General features: G+C 46.4%; 1 long non-coding RNA gene across 1 annotated transcript in view; it reads right to left on the bottom strand.

The window, feature by feature from the left end:
• LOC142817660 (uncharacterized) overlaps window positions 1–23,174 on the bottom strand; it is a 502,639-nt gene that overhangs the window by 375,371 nt on the left and 104,094 nt on the right. The gene's annotated exons all lie outside the window — the stretch shown is intronic.

Raw genomic sequence — 23,174 nt, 5'->3', positions numbered from 1 at the left:
CAGGCATAAATAACTTGAACTTTTTTATTGCGCATTTTGTATAAAAATTAGACATGCATGGTAGTGTGAAAGTGTGAATTTATGGAAAGTCACAGCTTTGCCGCAAAAGGCGCAGTAATGAAGGCGATAGCAACAAATTTGAAGGTCACGCGAAAAATGGCGAACACATCAAAACGTGCCCCGCGTTACACAGTTGATCGACGTAGCGCGTTTTGAAACATAGGACAAGGGAAGGACAGAAGGGAGCGCAGCGCTCCCTTCTGTCCCTCCCTTGTCCTATGTTTCAAAACGCACTACGTCGATCAACTGTGTCTTACCAACATGCCCAACTTTATACTCTTGGCGTTACACAGGTACACGTAATCAAAGGTACAGATGAACGAGAATAACTTGTGACAAACGGTACAAAGCCTGCAAATCGTGTGTAACCGCTGGATAGCTGTGTCTCAAGAAGCTTTCTCGGTGGCTGGTATAATCGTACCCATGTTGTCAAGTGCACTTCGCGACTGTGGCAGGGATTATTGCACAAAATCAGTTTCACCGAAAAAGTGAAGCAATTAATGTAATATAGCGACAAATTGCTATGTTATACAACGCCTTCTTTATTTCCTTACTGCCAGCGCAAAAGCGTGCTTTTCAACCGGAGCCGTCGGTCCGCTTTAGTTCAAGGAGTGGTTGTAGTGCGGTGCTAAATCAAGAATCGTGCTGCTCGCCACGCACGTGCGTCCGAGCGCTTTTCCCTGAAGATGCGACGGACACGTTTCCCACATCAATATGATACGTCTGTCAGATTCGCTCCTTCATGCTACTTCTTTCTGGCTCGAGACAGTGCCACCTCCGCATCACAGAGCAGTTAATGCAGAAACGTTGCCGTGAAGCTTCCCCATTGGTTTCCCGCGTAGCGCAACCAACGGCGACACGCTATCTCAAAACACTGTATATTTCACAGAGCCAGCTTGACTACCAATATTGTGAACACGAGGAATGCAAGACGCCGCCCCACGAATCTGTACACAACTGAACATAGAATTACTTCACATGATTTCCGTCATGAGGCACTGCATGAGGGTCTACTTACCCCCATGACCGCCCAGCACACCCGAAGGCTAGGCGATGGGAGAGAGCGGGAACAGACTAGAGGAAAAAGTGGTGAACAGCTAGATCGGACGCATCTGGCTGGCATTGATAAAATAGAGGAGGCGTTGGTTATACGAAGTGATTGCTATGGAATGAAAATGAAAATAATTGCTATCGCAACGAAAGCAGCTTCAACTTACAACTGACACACGGACATAATGAGCAAAAGTTGAACCGCCTCGCCGAGGTGGTCTAGTGGATAAGGTACTCGGCTGCTGACCCGCAGGTCACGGGATTGAATCCCTGCTGCGGCAGCTGCATTTCCGATGGAGGCGGAAATGTTGCAGACCCGTAGGCTCAGATTTGGGTGCACGTTAAATAATCCAGGTGGTCGAAATTTCTGGAGCCCTCCCCTACGGCGTCTATCATAATCATAAGGTGGTTTCGGGACGCTAAACTCCACATATTAATCAATCAAGCAAAAGATTGACCCTGAATATCCGCACCAATGCGAAAATTATCAAGAATCGCGACTAAGACACGTCATATTTGACTCAATCACGTTTGTTATGACGGCACGCGTAGCTTTCTTACTGAACATCAGGACCAAATGATACTGAAGTTCAGAGGCACCAAGAGCCTTGAAGCGATCAGAAGTTTTTTGAGAAAGAACGTCAATGTAAATAGTGTTTTGGCAAGTTAACTTGTCTTCATCAGGGCAACAGCGTTGTCTTGACGAAGAAATGTTCACTTGTCAAAATGTTGGCTCCATCGACAATCTCTGCAATAATTTTTGGAATCATTTAGTTCATCACGTGTATTTGAGTGGCATTGTCAGAAGGAAAGGCTCACAAATTTTGAAAGCACGGCTACAAGAATTCCATGAGTAGGAAGCAGCCTATAATTACTTGACATCATTGGAACTACACGCTAAAGTAAAAGAAACTAAGACGATGTATCCGAGCCAACTCGAATTGAAGACTTTCAATACGTTTCGTATTTTCCCGACGGGAGCTTATCTGCTGTCTTCACCAATTAGCCAAGCGACACTGAACTTCTGTCAGTCCATGCAGTCAATCTTGTAGAGAACTGGGTTTACTCATATCTATACTCATGCAAAATCAACACCTGCTCGAATACTGGGTACAAAATATTGTGCTCACGCGTTGCCTTTAGGAAATGCTGAAGAGCCGTCGCGGAACTAGAAATCCCCTGGTTAGCACACCGCAAAGCCGCGCAAAACGTGTGCTGCCCGATTGAGCGATCTTCGACGGGTGCATAATTGACTTGTTCGGCGCAGTTCACTGCGGCTTCCGTTCCCTGCCCGCCACAACTTGCTGTCCTTATCTTTCCCGTAGTTGACACGCCAATCGAGCGAGATAGCTGAGCGCGATCCAACTTCTAGTATCGCTGAGCGAGGGGTGAGAAAGAGCGGAGGCAAGTGCTACGAACGCAAGTCTATCTCTTCCCGCGCTTCGCTTGATATAAAAATCACAAAATAAGGATTAAGAAAAAAACGTACAAGCAAAATAAAAGTTTTTTTACAAGGGTATCCATTTTTTATTTGTAAAAACTTGTGAAAGCCAATAAATGCGGGCATTCACATCAAGTTCGCACCATTCAATCAGATCTTAAGATGCCCGGCAACCACTACGAGCGTGCATGTTCTTTAAAACCGAAACTAGCACTGAGTTTCCGGGGCCTGGTTTTCGTCAAATCTGAGGAGCCAAGCTACGTGAGGTTATGAAGTGTACTTTTACATGCCAGTATATTCGACGTGCCCGGCAGGCCTATCGCAAAGCTTCTCAATTTACGTGAAGACGTCGATCCACCTTGTAACACTTGGCTCAAAGTAAAAAAATACCGCTCACGCTGCTACTCCCTGACTACTTCGAATGGAATCAATTGGCAGATTGCGAGTGGTCTGTCATTTTTGTGTTTTTTGCTGAAGAAGCTGTTTATTGCTCAAGGTGCATCGTCAGTTTATCGGCAATAAGCCCTCCATGCCGTTGCCTAGCGACAACCAAGCCAGTGTTGTGCAGCACCTGGGCGTAATCTCTCCTAGTCGCGAATGCACCGAGCAGCCGCCACCGCCTAGCGACACCCACAGACGGAGACGGTCAGCGCCGCCACCGCACCAAATTCGCGCGGCGTGGCGCGAGCTGAGTGCAAGATACCAGACAGGGTCAATCTAAATAGGTCGTGAAAGTCGGAACGAAACGGGGTTTGAAACCTATTGCAACAGACATCAACAACCGCGTGACGATTGAAGCGTGAGTAAAAGAGGGCGGGACAAATAGCGAAAACAAAAATTTTTTAAACGTTCATTTTCAGTAGTATTGATTTTGTTTGTTACAAAACAAATTGTAGATCATTTCAATAAAGCTTCGGTCTTTGGCATGTGATTGCGTACCCTTTTTTTTTTCGTTTGGTTTCAGAAACAGCGGGCACGTGCTGGCAGTCTGGTAACATGGCCCAAGGAATTTGGGGGCATATCCAGGCAATATGCTATCAGAGCTTGTGCTTAGCTCGGCGTGTTTTTGCTTCGGCGCATTACCAGGTCAACGAGGCATCGCTCACTTTTCCGTGGTGGTTTCGTGCGTAGCTTTAGAAGTTTACTTATTTTTACGTGCATTTCAGAGCCCAACTATAGCTCACAGAATGTGTAGATAGCCGCTCCTGTGACTGCCGACTGTTTTCGCTGGCGCACGGCCGGCATGCTCTCGCCTTTGGTGACTATGAACGCGACAAACTAAGCAACAAGACGTTGTACTCTACAGCTGTGAAAGCTATACTTTCAAATCTGCTGTCTCTCTGCAGTGGTTTTCAAGGTTTTGGCAACGCAAGTTTTCGAACTATTATGCGATTGTGCTCGGGAACAGTTGTCTCACAATTGCCTCTGCGAACTTTTCTGTGCATATTGCAAGTACGGCACTGGGCTAATAAAACAACTTTGCTTCCTTAATGTTTGTTATTTTGTTTCTTTTCTCTCGCATGCAACTAGCGAGACGCAATTAAGGCGGGATAAAATCACGTAAAAATAAATACACGTAGCAGGTCAGCAATTAACAAAATTTCAATTTCGCGCCATGTAGGGCAAATGCGCAACGTTGCTACCACTTCCGTTTATGACGTCATACTTTATTTATTTTTTTCATTTTTTTTTGCTGTTAGTTGTCCTTTCCTCACGTAGATGACAACGGTGGAAACGAGCCGCCTACTACTGGATCCATTGGCTTCCAAGGAAGTTACGCTACCAGTTTACATATACCTTGTACCAGAGGGCAAAAGCCCGTGCTTCTACAGTGGTCACCACAGCCATATTTGCGTGCAAGTTTGCCGGCAGGAGTTTCGATATCTTCTGGCTGTCGTTATACTGTGCTCCTTCTACGTCAAGGAAAGAGCTAGCATCAGCGAAGAAGGCTACGTTAAGCTCCTAAAATCAATCATCTTTACTGTTTCTTAAGCTTTACACGGCTATAGTGTAAACTTATTACCACGTGCTTTATTTTATCATCACGTGGTGAATTTCTCTTCTACCATATCTTTGTTTATTTAGTTCTATAAAGCAAAAGTTGTTGCGCCCGGCAACGTCTATTTCCGAAGTGAGTACAGCATAGAAGAAATTAACGACTACAATTTGTCACGGTTCGCTAGCAAAACGCTTTCTGGTCTAATTACTTCATGTAAGTCAAACAAGAAGCAGTGATTGCACTTTGCTTTCAGCGAGCAAAGTGCGTCGGGTCAAGTGCAGTCTAAAAGAAAAAGCATCTTGGGTACAGATAAAAGAGAAAAAGCAACGTGCAGCTTTTAGAAAAAATAGCTTATCTTGATGTTCTTAGTCTCTGTTCATTCCAAAAAGCCAGTATTGTGCCTTAAAAACGACGTGGTGAGGAGACATTATAGCATACCTTCTCCGCCTGTCCTCGCTACAATGCGCAAAGAAAATCACTCGCAGCCACTCTATGATGCATAAATCACAAACCGATGATGGCAGAAACCATTCTGGCCTGTCGGCCTGCGAGGTCATCGTGGTGGAAGGCGACTAACACAGTGCTCAACTTCTTGAAAACAGACTCTCACCAGCGGAAACAGAATAATTGCGTTTTAATGATCATGAAGTGTCACCTTGTATGTGAGTGCATGCTCTCCTCTCTATTTGTCCCTCTTTATAACTACCCATACCTTTCCCAAGGATAGAGTAGCATACCAGACCTTCCACACTAGTTAACATCCCTGTTAAAATAAAATCACTTGTACGTTCAGCGCTTTCTTTGTGTTTTTTTTTGTTCGTCGTCGTTGTATGCCTTGTAAAATATTGAATTATGCTGCACCAACAAGCGCAACGCTCAACCTTAGTTAACATCCCCGTCTTTCCTTTTTCTGCAGTTCCTTCCTTCCTAAAGCTACGCGAAACCCCAAACGACCGACGGCGTAATCCGCTAGTCTCTCTCAAGTAAACTGATTCAAGGCAACTGTAACGTTGTATAGCAAACAGTTTTTTTATATTTTATTCGGTTCTCAGCATCCCGTGCTTTTTCCTGTGCACCAGAAAAAAGAAAGAAAACAGCTGGAACTTATTCTCTTTTAGCCTGTGTGGCTTCATACGTTATGTCCGAGCAAGTGACTTGTAAGCAGAACTGCACCCTTTTATGAAATAAGTTGAAATAAAAGTGCACATGTGAGAAGAAAACATTTTTTATATTGAGTGATCCGTTTAATATCACAGAAATTCGCAACTCGATTACTATGATGTTAAAGTGCGAGACTGCAATGACAGCAATGACAAACATAGATCGGCTGTATACTATATGACTCACACAGACTCGTTCTTAAAATATATTTTACACCTACGGATCATGCGAACTTAGACTCATCAATATTTTCCTGGGAAGCACTCACTCAGAATCAGACTCACGAAAACTTTCTTCAACCAGACTCTCTCGGACAAAAACTCATCAAAATATTACCCACTCGGACTCAGACTCATGGCTCGATCTGAGTAGGTTGTCTGAGTGAGCCGACTCATGAGTCCGTTAGCCTTTTGACATAGTACCTTCTGATGTCTTCGAATATTGAGAGGTTGAGGTTATGAGAGGTTGCATAGGGACATTTTTCTTTAAAGAGATGCCAACATAAGATGTATTTATCAAAAACTTCTCTGAAAGAGTTGGAACTGCAGTGTGAAGCTCAAGGCACCTTCCTACGTAATTCACGCGTCTGATCGATAAATAATGACGCTGTGTATGACCGGCAATAATTTGGAATGCGTGAATGAATAGACACGAGTATAAACGTGAATTTAGGTAAGGCTTATAGTAGTGCTGAAGATAAGTCGGTAAAAACACAGGTCCACAAAAATCTGGAACTCACTCACACTTGCTTAATTGATAGGTGGGGTTTAACGTTCCGAAACTAGCATATGATCATGAAAGTCGCCGTATTGGAGGGCTCCGGAAATTTCTACCACCTGGGATTCTTTAACGTGCGCCCAAATCTGACCACACGGGCCTACAACATTTCCGCCTCCATCGAAAATGCAGCCACCACAGTCACAATTTGTACACGCGACCTGTGTTTCAGCATCCGAGTACCTTAACCACTAGACCACCGCGGCACGGCAAACTCATTCATACTCACTCGGGAAAAATATTTTGCGCTTTGGACTCACCCGGACTCGGGCTGATCAAAAGTTTTCTGAGCTAGACTAACTAGGACTCCTACTCACAAAAAAACTATTTTAACTGGACTCAATGGAACTTTAACTCAGTAAAAGTTTACTCACTCGTACTCTTTGATACTCACGGCTTGATCTCAGTCGAGATGAGTCTGAGTGAGTCGGCTCATGAATTACTTCGCCAACGTATGGTCACACATGACAAGTGAATACTAGCGGGTACACCGACAAAACAGGACACAGCGATGTGTGCTGTCCTTTTTTTCACTTTGTCAAGGTGGCTGTGCCTCGTAACCCTTCTCTTAGTTGAATTTCAGAGTTGTTTTATTGTTTCACTGTATATTATACAAAAGAATGATGAGACACTACCAACTCAAAGAATTTACTGCATTTTTCAGACTGTACGTGCACAAACAAGTTGCAGATTGCCGACATTGTGATATATCTGAGCTGATCAGATATAAGGAACCGGATGAATCACCCACATTCAAAGCCTGGCAAGACGTCGGCATCACGGAGGCGGATTCACGAATTTGGGCTGATAAATATCGCCCGTCACGATCGCACGTGACGTCGCAGTAACCGGATTTCTTATCAACGCCACCTGCATGTGTGTTTGACCCCATAGAGTTTCTTAATATAACTAGAGGGTACTCTGGCACTGCGATCGTTACGCACCCATTAAAATGATGGATACACAGTACACGGATTTGCCTAGTCTTCGTACCTGCGGGTGGTGAATCGCACTTGTGGATTCGTTTACTACGGTGTTTCGGTTTTGTTTCTAAGGAAAAAAAAACTAACCCTCTTCAGCTTCGTGACTCTATTTGAAATGGTAAGCCTGAAAGAATAAGCTCTTGAAGGGCAACCGCTGAAGATTTGCTGAATCTTGTTTCACGAAAAAAAAAAACAACCCCAGGCCACACGAATACACATGGAGCCAGAAGTACTACCCAGCATTGTCATACTCGCTAACATTCGCGCCAGAGTTCCCTTTAGTGTATATTTAGGGGACTCTGTTTGACCCAGACAGGCGCCATCTTGTGGCGTTTTTTAGCCTGTCTTCTCGTTTCGTCCTTGATTATCTCAGTTCGCGTAACAAATATTTTGCGAAGATACGCACCAACGTTTCCAACCTATAATACTGAGCTTAAGCAACTTCGAAGCACAAGAACATCTCTGCGCTGCGTGTGACCAGCGGGAATCACATTGAATGAGGGCGGAGCGCTGACATTACCTCTACATTACCTCTATATGAACACACTTTCGTGTTCGTGCGTGTGTGTGTGTGTGGAGGGGGGGGTTAACATTTAATTTCTGCTAGGTGAGCAACCGAAACACCATCCTATGAGCGTCATTCGTTCTCTACATTAGACTGAAAGGTTATCCCGATCTTTCGTTCTAATTGAACAAAACATTTTTTAATCCGATAATGTATCCTGCAAGCATTTGTATTCGAAATGACTCGCTCAAAGGTATTCTGGTGTCCATTTTTAAGTGTATCCTCGCTTATTCGCTTAATTAAGCGAATAACTTAATTAGACATCCATGGTTATTTTCTACGCGTCTGCTTCCATCTGCTGGGCAAAGTTACTTTCGAAGTGGAGATACATAAATCTAATACAATGTTCTACAATTAACCTATATATGAGCACATTATGTAGGACTGTTCATTCTTTTCGCTTCGGTGCACCCTCTGCCACTCTGTGACTTGACCTTTTGGTCCTTTCATAGCACAAATACCATTTTTGTCATTTTCGTAGCGCACTCTTTTGGCCGTCGCCTTAAAGGGGCCCTGCAACGAATTTTGAGCATGGTCAGAAAACGCTGTCAATCGGTTTTAAAGGCTCCTGACTACACGCGAGCCAAATATTATAGTGCAGCACGTGGCCTGGAATTCACAATAAATTGTCAAAGTCAGCTAAAATTGCTTTCTTTTATCTCTACAAATGACAGAAGACGCTCCTCAAAAATCACTCGTAGAAAGCCCATCTAGATGGGGTTGCTATGATAAATGGGGTCGTTACAGATATTGCCACGGGAGACCGCGAATTGTGCATGTGTGCGCGCGCGATCACACTGACAAAGCCCCGCATTCAAAGAAAAAAAAAGAAAAAGTGCTCAAGGTCATAATGCGCGGGTGACGTATTTTCTTTGCCCCTGCCATCTCTCCCTGCTTAGCTTCTAGCGCTTTCGTCGGGGCGAGAAAAGAGGGAATGCAATTGTCACAAATCTTTGCGACTTCCCTTGTACTGAACGGATTCTTAAAACTTTTGCTTCGTTGAATTGGTAAGGCAATAAGCTCTTCCAGTGAATTCATTCTTTGGTTACATGAAAAGTGTTTCAGGGCGCTTTTATATTTCATACCAATTGCTCGATATTTTTCGAAAAGACTCCTTGGATATTCGCGGATATAATGTTATTAGACCGATTCAGTCACGCGTCCGCAGCTGCCGTACGGATGCAGCCTGCTAGGGTCCCGTTGCATTCGTGTACTTTGGAACCCTCGTCTGTATATTTTATTTCCTGTAACATCATTTTATGACATGATAATAAACTGATTGATTGATTGACTGATTGATTGATTGATTGATTGATTGATTGATTGTCATTAGCAATGACAGGCCGCGTTCGTACGGCTCCTGCGGACGAGCAACTAAATTTGTCTATTGTCGGCAAGCCTGCAAGGAAATAGAGTTTAGTGTATTCAATAGTGAAGAAAACAAGCCAAAAAGCAAAGTACTTCTTTTCGTCCACACTGTCTATAGAAACATATGCTAGCACAAAGGCACTATTGATGTTCAATAAAAATTAACCAACTTAATTTTTCATTGAATACACTTCATGATAAATACGCCAGGCCTGCCCGGAATCCACAGCACAGTCACGAAGAATGGCATTTCGGTTTCTAAATACTGTTTGGACAACTGCTACAGACACACTTGCTGGGTACCCACTAGTGCCAATAATACCCGTAATTTATGGGTCGGCATTCATTTACGCTGGCATTCATTAGGCTATCCTTCATCATTCTTCGGAGAAGCGTTGCATCCGCTAGACACTTGCGAAAAATTTTGTGCCTGTTGTTCATGCAGTGGCTGATGACGACGAGGATTTATGCCTCAAGTGAATTGATTGATTGATTGATTGTATGATTGATTGATTGATTGATTGATTGATTGATTGATTGATTGATTGATTGATTGATTGATTGATATGTGGGATTTAACGTCCCAAAACCACCATACGATTATGAGAGACGCCGTAGTGGAGGGCTCCGGAAATTTCGACCACCTGGGGTTCTTTAACGTGCACCCAAATCTGAGCACACGGGCCTACAACATTTCCGCTTCCATCATACCTCAAGTGGGTATGCGCCACAATTAGTAGGTGATCAAGAACAAGCTGTTGTAATGGATTGCAGCATTCAAGAACCCACTCGTTACGCTTTTCGCATTGCGTGACGCCTGGTTGTTTCTTTGCTGTTCAAAAGCGCTTTATTACTCATATTATTGAGATATCTTTCCCGACATAAAGCCTGCCTAAGCTAAGTTTGCGAACTGGTCCCAAGCGCCGGCGTGGCTCAGTAGTTGTATACTGGGCTGGCACACAGCAGACCCAGGTTCGCCACCTACTGTGTCCTGGGTGTTTTTTTTTTTATTTATTGAGTTTTCTTATTTCGTGTGATATTGCTTACGGACAGCTTTCGCTATTGACGGCTTTCGCTTGAACACTCAGGAGCTGCATGTGTGCAATGTTGACAGAGGCATCTGCGTTGTTCCAACAAAGAAGTATACAGGGTGTCCCACGTAACTTTAGCCAGAGCTTTAAAATATGCCGGAACACGTAATCACGACGCCACCAAATGCATGTTGCTCACCATTGCCTGGAGTTGGACTGTTTTTGTGTTCTCAAATATTGTTTAATCAGATACGTTAAATTAACTAACTTTTCAAGAAACAAAGATATATAAAATGTTTCAATGAGAAAGTTGTCGGTTCGCAAAACGTCCGATTAGACAGTTTTGAACTTTAAATCTGTTAGGTATTAGTGTTTTTCTGCTGATTACAAATGCCCACGAAATACAAAAATATACCACGTGACAAACCCGTTCGTACGCCAGAGCGCGCAATGAATCCAGTGCTCCCTAACGTTCCGCGTAAGATAATCATTAATTTTAACTGTTTACTTAAGTTTGGCATGTCATGATGAACAGCGGAATCGCGTGTACTCTTATAAAGTGCCTTACGCCTTGCCACTTTTCTTTTCAGTTGTATGATCTCTCTCGTAATCCATGGGCTGCACACCCGTTTAGATTTACTTTTGAGAGGAACATAGCGGCCTATACATTTGTGAACCATTCTCTTAAAGTTTAACCACAACTCATATGCGCAGATTCATCTTGACTAAATTTTTCTAACTTCTCAAAACAAAACGCCAGTTCATCTATTATTGAAGTATCATCAGCTTCGTTCAACTGTCTGTAATATGAAACATTTCTAGGGACCCTTGAAAAGGAACCTATATTCAAAGACAATCTTACAATCGAATGATCCAAGATGCCGGGCAGAATATCAACTCTATATTATCTCGATACAATGCTATGGCTTAAAAAGAAGAGGTCAAGAACAGATTTTCTATGACCGCAGACCCTATTAAAGTCCCGTACTACTTGTGTAAGCCCATGTGAAAAGAACATATCTATAATTGCTGCGCCTGCATCACGGTCTCGCGCACCCGTTTCCATTTCGTTCCATTCAACGTCTGGAACATTAAATACCCCGCTATGATAACGTTTTTGTTCTGAACGTGTAAGTCATGCAGTTTTTTATTCAGGGCATGCAGTTTCTTGTTGCAGTTTCTTATTCGTGCAGTTTCTTATTGATGTTGTCAGCTATGTTTCTGTGGATAAGGAGCCCCACTCCCGGTTCTCTTCTGTCAGCCAAGCCCCGATAGCAAAGGGCGTGCCCATTCTGTAGCACCGTATAGGCCTCATCTGTTCTCCTAACCTCATTGAGCCCTATTACATCCCATTTAATTCCCTCCAGCTCCTCAAATAGTACAGCAAGACTTGCCTCACTAGATAAGGTTCTAGCGTTAAACGTTGCCAAGTTCAGGTTCCAATGGCGGCCTGTCCGGATCCAGAGATTCTTAGCACCCTCTGCTGCGTTGCAGATCTGACCGGCACCGTGGTCAGTTGCTTCGCAGCCGCTGGGGACAGGGCCGTGAGTTAATTGACGTATGCATGTGGGAGGTAGTGGCCAGATACTGCACCAGGATGGCCAATTCTTCTCTGGTGAGGGAGTGCGTTACCGGCGGTGGTCACCGGCGAGGCCGCACCCCAGGCCTCTTAATGCAGTTCTATCACCGTGCACGCGGTTTTTATTTTTATCTGGTTTGGAACTGTTCGGCACCGGGATTCGAACCACGGATCTCTTGCATTCGAGAATAATGCTCTACGCCATCGCCTGAGATATATATATATATATATATATATATATATATATATATATATATATATATATATATATATATATATATATATATTGCAAGGGGGTTTATTAGCGACGCCAGGTAATAGGCAGACAGCCGGTACAGAAACAAATGCTCGGGCAGTCCAGTGTCTACAGCTCGTGCTCGCGCTTCGCACTCAGCGATGGTCCCACTATCATTGCCTTGCGAATTCCCCACTACAATGCCCCGGCGACGAAGACGAGCCATCCTGGCGACTCAAGGTGACGAGAGAACAGGAGGGTCGTAACAGGGCTTGAGGCGACTGACGTGGACCGTCTCACGACCAAGGCGGCGCTTGTCCGTGGACGGCTTGAGTGGTTCAATCACATAGGTGACAGAAGAAGGGTGTTGTATGACGCGGTAAGGGCCCGTATACTTCGGTGCAAACTTGGGAGTCAGTCCAGGAGAGTGGAAAGGCAGTCGGAGCCACACGAGAGAACCGACGGGGAAGGTATTCTGAACAAGATCATGGTCGTGGCGATCTTTTTGGAGGGCCTGGTTATCGGCTGTGAAGGACCGTGCAAGTTGACGACACTCTTCGGCATGTTCAGCCATTTCAGAAACTGGGCTGAACTCTGAGGCATCAGGATTGTATGGCAAAATTGTGTCGAGTGTGTTGCATGGGTCACGACCATATAAAAGAAAAAATGGAGAAAAGCCTGTTGTTGATTGAATCGCCGTATTGTAGGCGTACGTCACGAAAGGAAGAACAACGTCCCAGTTGGAGTGGTCGGAATCAATGTACATAGCGAGCATGTCTCCGAGGGTTCTGTTGAAACGTTCCGTTAGGCCGTTTGTCTGAGGGTGATAGGCTGTTGATGTGCGGTGTACCGTACGGCATGAATTTAGGAGCTGCTGCAGAACTTCGGACAAAAATACGCGTCCTCTGTCACTCAGGAGCTCCCGTGGTGCACCATGACGAAGAACAAACCGGTGCAAGATGAAGGTTGCAACGTCACGAGCACCAGCCGAAGGCAGCGCTGCCGTTTCGGCGTACCTTGTCAGATGGTCGGCAGCCACAATCACCCATCGATTGCCACCAACAGAGCACGGTAGCGGGCCGTATAGGTCAATCCCAACACGGTCGAATGGGCGTGCAGGACATGGCAAAGGCTGCAGTTGACCGGGTGAATGAGGGAATGTCTTGCGCTGCTGACACTGGGAACATGAGCGAATGTGTTTGCGTACAAACGTGTACATACCCCGCCAGTAGTAACGTTGGCGGATCCGCTCATACGTCTTTAGCGCACCGGCGTGTGCGTGTTGCGGTTCAGCATGAAAATATTTGCAGATATCAGACCGCATATGGCTGGGTATGACTAGCAGCCATTTACGACCCGTCACTTGATAGTTGCGACGGTATAACAGGCCATCCCGTATGGCGAAATGCGTTGCTTGGCGGCGAAGAGCACGCGGGTAACCGGAAGTTGATGCGTCAGAAAGCATATTCAATAGCGAGGCGATCCAAGGGTCCTTGCGCTGTTCGGATGGCATGTCTGTGACGCTGACGGCAGAGAGGGGAAGGTCCAGGGCTGATATATCCGTATCATCGGATTTCACGGGTGATCGTGAAAGCGCATCTGCGTCAGAGTGCTTTCGCCCCGATCGGTAGACGACGCGTATGTCGAATTCCTGGAGGCGTAGTGCCCAACGTCCGAGGCGGCCGGAAGGATCTTTTAGCGAAGCCAACCAACAGAGTGCGTGATGGTCAGTTACCACATCAAAAGTTTGGCCGTACAAATAGGGGCGAAACTTGTTTAACGCCCACACAATCGCGAGGCACTCTTTTTCCGTAACAGAATAGTTGGCTTCTGCCTTAGTGAGGGCGCGGCTGGCATAGGCGACCACATACTCCGTAAAACCTGGCTTGCGTTGCGCGAGTACTGCACCAAGGCCAACGCCACTTGCATCCGTGTGTACTTCGGTTGGCGCAGTAGGGTCGTAATGGCGCAGTACGGGTGGTGAGGTAAGGAGTCGGCGCAGTGTTGCGAAGGATTCGTCACAGGCCGCTGTCCAATTCGAAAGATCTGCAGGGCCCGCAAGGAGTTTGGTGAGTGGAGCGATGATGGAGGTAAAGTTCCGGACAAAGCGACGAAAATAGGAGCACAGGCCCACAAAGCTCCGTAGTTCTTTAACAGTAGTCGGCTTAGGAAATTCGGCAACAGCACGAAGCTTGTCAGGGTCGGGAAGAATGCCGGCTTTCGAGACGACATGACCAAGTATGGTGAGTTGTTTAGCCCCGAAGTGACACTTCTTCAGGTTAAGCTGAAGCCTGGCGTTTGTAAGGCACTGTAGAATCTTGCGCAGACGAGTGAGATGCGAAGTGAAATCGGGTGAAAAAACCACAACGTCATCAAGATAGCACAAGCAAATGTTCCATTTGAGACCACGTAAAATGCTGTCCATCATTCGCTCGAATGTGGCAGGCGCATTGCAGAGTCCGAATGGCATCACGGTAAATTCATAGAGGCCATCCGGTGTGACAAACGCCGTTTTTGGACGATCAGACTCAGCCATTGGGACCTGCCAATAACCCGAGCGAAGGTCAAGCGAGGAAAAGAATTCTGCACCTTGGAGACAATCGAGAGCGTCGTCTATGCGGGGAAGAGGGTAAACATCTTTCCTCGTAATGTTGTTTAGGCGCCTGTAGTCTACGCAGAACCGGACTGAACCATCCTTTTTTTTGACGAGTACAACTGGGGAAGACCAAGGACTACAAGAAGGCTTGATGACTCCGCGCTGTAGCATGTCGTCTACTTGTTCTGCAATTACCCGACGCTCCGCTGGTGACACACGATAAGGGCGCTGGCGCAAAGGAGTACTCTTTCCTGTGTCAATTGTGTGCACAACGGTGTTCGTTCTTCCTAGCACCGCTTAAGGAAAGTCAAACGAACGCTTGAATTCGTGCAGCAGGGTAACAAGCTGCTCTCGTTGAGCCGGGGCGAGATGGCTGTCAATAGAATGGTGAAATGCATCGGTAGACACGCTGTTCAAGGCAAAGTGAGGAACCAACGCGTTCAGCTCCATATTCGGCTTGGTGTCGAAGAAATCGGCAGGCACGATAGTACCTTCATCGATGAGCTGAATGTGGCCGAGCGTCTCGTTGCGGCGCAAACTGAGGGGGCACGAGTTGGGATTGGAAATAAATATCCCGGTAGTGTCTTGACAAAGCTCAAGAACGGCGAATGGCAGCGATGTGTGGTGGCGGCTACCGAAGATGTCAAATGGCGTGAATAGGACGGTAGCGTCAGAAAGTAAAGCACAGCAGGCAGGGACAAACTGGGCGCTAAAAGGAGGAAGGTCTATGTCCGTCGCGACGACAAGGTTAGCCACACTAGATACGGCCGCATCAACAGAAGGCGCATCACCAAACGGTAACAGCTCCACTTCGGCCCGAGCGCAGTCCACGACGGCGTGATGACGTGATAAAAAATCCCATCCTAGGATGACATCGTGGGAACATGAAGCCAACACGTGAAATTCAAAGGTGTACAACACGTCTCGAATCACAACTTTTGCTGTACATGACGCGACGGGCTCAATTTGTTGGGCGCTCGCAGTACTAAGAGAAACCACGGGAGAAAGCATCGTCACTTTACGAAGAGAGCGGCAGAGTCTCTCACTAATCACAGATATCGCGGCACCGGTATCGATGAGTGCGAGTGTTCGTACACCTTCGACGATTACATCGATAAGATTGGCGGGGGACAGGCGAGGACTTGAACGATTAGACGATGACGCAGCTCGTGCCTCCGGAGCTGCGGCAGTTAGTTTTCCGTCTCAATGGAGGTGGGTCGTCGACGCATAGGCGACACGGAACGACGACTTGGTGAAGGTGAAGGCGAGCGGGATGTAGAACGTCTAGAAGCGAATGTTCGGGCGCCGGAAGCAGTTTGCGCATCGCGTTCGTGAACTTCAGGTGGTACGTGAGGCGCGTGGTATGGAGGTCGAAACGAATAGTCAGGATATCTTGGTGCGTTAACTGTGAAGCGCCGACGACATAGACGTGCAACGTGACCTGGAATTCCGCAAAAGTAACATATAGGCCAGTTGTCAGTGGTGCGCCAAGGATTTCCGGCGTGTTGCTGTGGAAACGGCGCGGTGGACGGTCGCACAGGTTGTGACGTTGTCACAAACGACTCCAATTTTCGGAGCATCCGCGGGCCCCATCTTCCAAGGAAGGGCGTTTTTGTGTTGGGAGACGACATCCGGCGACTATAACGACCCAGCGTGGCGCCGGCTCGTCTTCCCTGCCCCTGACCGGAAGGGGAACCGGTGGTCTCAACAAGGAAAATTACTCCCAGATGAGACGGGAACACGTTGACGCCCCCGAGGAGGTTTGAACTGTATCGGAAGAGGAGTTGACGTACAGACAGCAACAAGTGCGGTCGTCGGGGTCGCGAGCCTCGCGTAGGCGGCGAGCACGGAGTGACCCGCGCAACGTATTGAGACGGCTGCAATTCCGGGCACCCTCGTCGTCTACCAAGCCGGCGAGACATTCAGCGACACCCGTCAACTCCCCTACGTGCACCAAGGGCTGGTTTGGTCCGTATGGAACTTTTTATTGTGACTTTTTTGTTAAACCGTAAACTTGTTTTAACCAGCCTTTTTTTTAAATATTTGTAGTGTGCGAAGCGTCGCACGTTTAAATTCTAAAGCGCCACCATGATCATTCTGTAATTAATTTCGAGTGTCTCTCTCTCCTTTGATTTCCATCTTGTTGTTATTTTATTAATGTTCCGCATATTTGTCTTTAGTCTGTATCTTTTGTAGTGTTTTTAGCACATTTTGTTATATCGCTGTTCTCTCCATCGCGCATCAGTGTTATTCCTCTCTGTTATTTTTGTTAACTCCTGCCTTTGAATTGCCCCTGTTTCAATTAAATGATTGTTTGTGTGTAATCAAACTCCGTGTCTGCTCTATGAGTGCGTCGGTCAGGCCCACACATCACCACACGTGCAACCCCGCACGGGTCGACCAACCCGCAAATAAATTCGAAATGTGCCACTTCGAGGCCTTTCAGGCGTCGCAGGCCGAAGCGTAAAGTGGAAGCCTGCGAGTCTGCCGCACGTCGATGTTAGATCGGCGGGGCCTCACCCGAAGTGTGTGACAGACGTATACATTGGCAGACGAGATGCAGGAGGCATTGCCGCGACGGCCGCATAAGTCAGTGGCGCGGCAACAGGCGTTGGTTGAGAGGCAGGCGTAGGTAATGGCAACGCCTCGGAGACCTGCTCCTGAATAGCCTGTCTTATTGTCGGCGTTAGGCGGTTCGTTGGTGCTTCGGTGGTCGGCAGATACGAGAGACATGAAAGTTGTCGTGCGACCTCTTCGCGTACATATTCTTTTATCTGCTCCAGCAGGGAGCTGTCACCACCGACGGCCAGGGCAGCGAGAGAGTCGTCTGCAGTCGTCGACCTCCGAACTGCTGCACGTTGTTTCCGAATCTCTTCCAAGCTCTGGCACAAGGTCACAAGTTCGGATACGGTACTTGGGCTCTTTGCCAGCAACATTTGATAGGCATCATCGTCTATGCCTTTCAAGATATGCCTGATCTTGTCATGTTCGGTCATCTCAGGGTTGAAGCGCCGGCATAAATCGATTACATCTTCAATATAGCTTGTGAAGTTTTCGCCCTGCCTTTGTGCACGTCCGCGTAGGCGCTGCTCAGCACGCAGCTTGCGCACTGCGGGGCGATCGAAAACAGCTGCGAGGGTGGTCTTGAAACCGGCCCAAGTGATAAATTCAGTGCGGTGGTTTGTGAACCACAGGCTGGCGACGTCTTTGAGATAAAATGGGACATACTCTAATTTCGAGGGGTCGTCCCACTTGTTGGCGGCGCTCACCTTCTCAAACAGCTGCAACCAGTCCTCCACATCTTGGTCCTCGGTGCCACTGAAGAAGGGCGGATCTCGTTGGCGCAGGGTGGTAGGCACGATGACCAGTTGAGATTGGTCCGTGCTTTGCTGGGTGGTGCCTTGCTCGGTCGTCTGATCAGGCATTGCTGATGTAGTGGGCAGCTTCCGGCTTCGAAGTTCCAGGTTTGCGTACCCAGCACACTTCCACCACTTTGCAAGGGGGTTTATTAGCGACGCCAGGTAATAGGCAGACAGCCGGTACAGAACCAAATGCTCGGGCAGTCCAGTGTCTACAGCTCGTGCTCGCGCTTCGCACTCAATGATGGTCCCACTATCATTGCCTTGCGAATTCCCCACTACAATATATATATATATAAATATATATATATATATATATATATATATATATATATATATATATATATATATATATACAAGTACGAGTCGATAAGAGTCGTACGTTCAGAAAGTTACAGACGGTAGTAAACGTGAATAGGAGAAGCGGCTAAGAGATAATTTAATTGACTCCTCCCAAAGTGATCACAGTGTTTCTGAAGGTCTGGCATTAAGCATTTTCAATGTTCATCTGCACGTATAAAATGCACCACGGCCTGGAAACCGATAATGAAAGACGCATCACCGCATTTAGAGTATACATAGATTAGCACATATCATTCATGAGCTTTTCTCTTTCAAAAACCAGGGAGGAGAGGGGTGTCAAAAACAAAGAAAGTATAAGAGTTCACGAGAGAGAGGGAAAAATTTAGTTTGTGCAGGCCTAAAAGATCGTCCTCGTTGGGTGGAGCCCTTATCCTTACTCTTTAAACAGGGCGGCGGCCCAGTCAAATTCTTGGCTTATTGATTTGAAAGACGTCAGAGCTGAGAAGAAATCAGCAATTCTGCGTGTTCTCCTATTAGCAAAAATTACGGAGCGAAAATGTTATGAAAGTCGGCTCAGTTGCCATGTCTCAAGAAACAGAAGAAGCAAAAGATGAAGTAAGAGTGTTTGAGATATTTCAAAATTTTCTGCATCTGACTGAAAACGAAAAAAAAATCCACCTATTTCGATAAATTGGAAACCGGAGTAAACACGCGCGTTTGTTATACGCGCATACGTGCGGCTGCGATCACTCGCGAAATGAAAAACCATTTCGAGGAACCACTGCATGCAAGAGGGATGATCTGGAGAAAGAGGACTGAGAAGGAAGCGCAGGTTGTGCTGGCGAACGGCCACGCCTGCAAAATCTTTGTAAAGAAACTCAAACCACGCCATTAGCTTCACAAACAGCCTTTTTATTATTTTGCTTTCACTCACACGCCTTCTTTTATACTTTTAGCCTTCGCAGACCTGCTTTCTTTCCTTGTGTCTAACCAAGGCTATATTGATCGAAACATCAGCGCTGCGGCAAAACCGTATATATAACGCAGTTTTCCCAGACCGGTAAAAAAACTTAATCGAAGGATGTTTTGATAGAATTGCACCAAAAATCGTTCCTCGAGTTCAACACTGTGCAGCCATTCCAGGGAAAGACAACGCAACACTTTATTTAGATGAACCTAGAGAAAAGGTTGCCTTCGAAATATGTGACAGTCTATTTCACACCGAATCAATCTACCTGATTGAGAAATCTGCGGAACACGAACAATGCTGTTGTATTGGGTCTACAAATGCACGAGAGACGCGACCTGCCTTGAAAACACTGCATTGTCAAGATGCACAGCACATACTATGCGCTGTGCATCTGTCACTATAGTATTCACAGTGTGAATACTATGTTGACGGACGGACGGACGGACGGACGGACGGACGGACGGACGGACGGACGGACGGATGGATGGATGGATGGATGGATGGATGGATGGATGGATGGATGGATGGATGGATGGATGGATGGATGGATGGATGGATGGATGGATGGATGGATGGATGGCAATCGTGATAGAAGCAATTTGTGCCTGATCAGGCATGCATAGCGTATTACTCGGCTATTAAACGTATATGAGAGTGCTACCTTATCATACCAACAGGGTGTCGCTTAAATCAAGTATGCTTGGCATACTAAGCAAAATTACATGCGTTCTGGCTGATTAAAAAGCCTGCAGTGTCTTTTTTTTGTGTTAAAGTACTGTTTTTTGTTTTATTCGCAAGACAAAAGCACGGATATTCGTTTGGACACGTTATTTATCTCCGCGTTGAGCATTTCCTTCTTTTCAGCTGCCGACGACAGCTTTCGAGTGGTTCCCGTTTTTGAAATGGCTGGTCCCTAACGACATTTCGCGGAGACGAGGTGTTAGGAATAAACGTGAAAATAATAAATATGCAGGGTGTCAGCAAACACTGTGCCTTCTCTCAGCGGCATTCATGCGTTCTCGTTATCTCCGAGTTGTCCGTCCAAACACGACTCACGAAAGCGGCGGTTGCCAAATGACGACTATATACGGCATCGCTGTCAGGGCCTCTGATTGTGCTTGTGGGTCGAAACCACATGCCCCACGTGGGACCACATACTATTGATGTGGAAAATCATCACCACGTTATGACGGCATCATGTAATGTTAGAGGACGCCAGAATCGCCCTCATTCCATGATCAAAGGAGCATCGATCTCATAGACATTGCGAAACCATGCGATGTGCGGAAACGTTCCCATTTCTTTGATTCCGGAAGCAGCGCAGAACTACGTTGAATGCGAATAGCTCTCGATCTGGATCAATAACATTGACCGAAAAGAGATTCAAGAAGAAAGGCGGCTTTCACCTTCTGGTCACCTCGGGCGATTGCGTAGAGGACCGTGCCCTTTTTATTCATGTCTAAACAACAGCCAGTCCCCGGCAACAGCGCGCACCACAACACGTTCGCACGGCTCGTTGTAACGATTTAGAAGAATAAGAAAGCTAAGTACCACTTGTAACGATACCGATACAAAGATAATCGAACAGAGCAGTCCATATATTGCGGATAATTGAATTAACGTAGCCTAATAAAGGCAGACGACTACCATGCGTCGCTATAAATTTGGGTGGTGTGAATGTTTATCCTTCCAGGATGAGACCATGCGGCGTTTCCTAAATGTGGATAGACTCGAACTTTTTTTTTTTGCTGTTGCACGCTGCGTTTCGTGTCGCAACAATTGGAGAGACAAGGCGCGTGTCGTGAAGATGGCTGACACTTAAACAAGGGTTTTCGATGAGATTGTCGCAACTGTGCCGTCACGGCACACTTGTCTGTGGCGTGAAAAGACGTGACACTAGTGAGTGAATCATCGAAAGCGACAAGTTTCGTCTACAATGTTTCCAAAATGTTTGCCCGCCTAATGCAGTTGCACATGCAAAAACGCCGTCACAAAGTGAAAAAAAAAGATATTAACATTCGAACACACCATGACGAGTGCTTTTCTTGACCTAGTTCAGTCAATAAGCTGCATATGTATGAACAACCAGCCATTCGGCACGATGTTTACGAAATTACTCAGGCAAGGAAACTGCGTAACTGATTTAGATACTACAGTATACGAAAATAACAATTTATCTTTTTCGCCCATATTACCAACAGAAAATAAAAGCTGTTCTCGACACCTTTGGTATCTTAATCTGAGCCGCAATGCACATTTCTTTCTTATGCATCATCATTATTGCGACGTACACGAGAGGCACCAGTTAGGCCTCGTGTATAAAAAACAAGGTGTGTTGACTGACCCTAACGACGCCTTTGCTGTGTTCGGGCTAAAGTGCAACGGCGGCCAGATGTTAGTTTATGTATTATATTATGGAATAATATATTTATCTTCGTACTTATTGAATTACACAAACTGCACACTGAAGCTGAAGGATTCACGTGTGAAAACTGAATTATTAACGTTCGGGATTCTTCAAGATGTTTGGCCAAAGTATAATATTGAGGCTCGGCCAGAGTGGTGAATCACACCCAACTCCTATTGTTGAAGAGCTGTACGAGTAAGTTGCCTTGTGTCAGTTCACCTTCTCAACCACCCCACCGTGGTGGTCTAGTGGCTAAAGTGCTCGGCTGCAGACCCGCAGGTCGCGGGGTCGAATCCCGACTGCGGCTGCTGCAATTCCGATGGAGGCGGAAATGTTGCAGGCCCGTGTGCTTAGATTTGAGTGCACGTTAAAGAACCCCAGGTGGTCAAAATTTCCGGATCCCTCCAGTACGTCGTCTTCCATAATCATATGGTGGCTTTGGGACATTACACCCCTCATATCATCATTAAATCAATAATGAATCAATCTTCTCTTGAACCAATTGTTTTCCCATCTCTCTTGTGAAACTTCGTGCAACTATGCCAATCGTGAACGGTCTACATATCTCAGAAGTTTCTCGCAATGAAAAGAGCAGAAAAAAATTGCCCGCAGCTTCCCTCGGGGGAACACTGAGGAGGATGCGGAGCATATAATTGGTTAACGGGGTGTTAAAGTGCGACTTACTTGGGTCGATGGCTAAATTGGTTAACGTGGTTGTGAAATGGGGTGTTAAATTGCGACTTACTTGGGTCGATGGCTAAATTGGTTAACGTGGTTGTAGGAGGGGGTGTTAAATGAGTGAACACGTACACACGTATGCGAAAGGGCGGCGCTGGTCGAAGGGACGTCGATCATTGTGTTTGTGGATTCGTTGGAATTCATTTCACCGCGACCTTGGACGTCGACGCGCCGTACAAACCAACCGACGAGCGGCAACTGAGCGAGCGAGCACCAACCTTGAGTATATATACAGCTCGACGGCGCATGCCGTCGAGCTGTTGAATGTTCTCGAAGCGCGACGCCACATGCGCGTCCACTGGAGAATCAGGAGAATTGTAGATGTCGAACGCGGTGTGTAGAGGAGGAAGGGTGCACAGATGGTGGAGGAGTGAAGCGCGCGCGGTGTGTAGAGGAGGAAGGGATGCACAGATGGTGGAAGAGTGGGCGACGGCGCGACGGCGCATGCGCGCGCGTCAGCTGTCGAACGTTCGAGAAGCGGTGCGGACGGCGTGGACGGCGCACTACAAGGCGCGAGTATAAGATGCTTCCGCATCTAAAATACCTTAATCA

The sequence above is a fragment of the Rhipicephalus microplus genome, chromosome 5 (assembly GCF_043290135.1).
Source record: "Rhipicephalus microplus isolate Deutch F79 chromosome 5, USDA_Rmic, whole genome shotgun sequence".
Taxonomy (NCBI): Eukaryota; Metazoa; Arthropoda; class Arachnida; order Ixodida; family Ixodidae; genus Rhipicephalus; species Rhipicephalus microplus.
The sequence above is the reverse complement of the archived record's forward strand: the minus strand, read 5'-3'. Positions and strand labels throughout refer to the sequence as shown.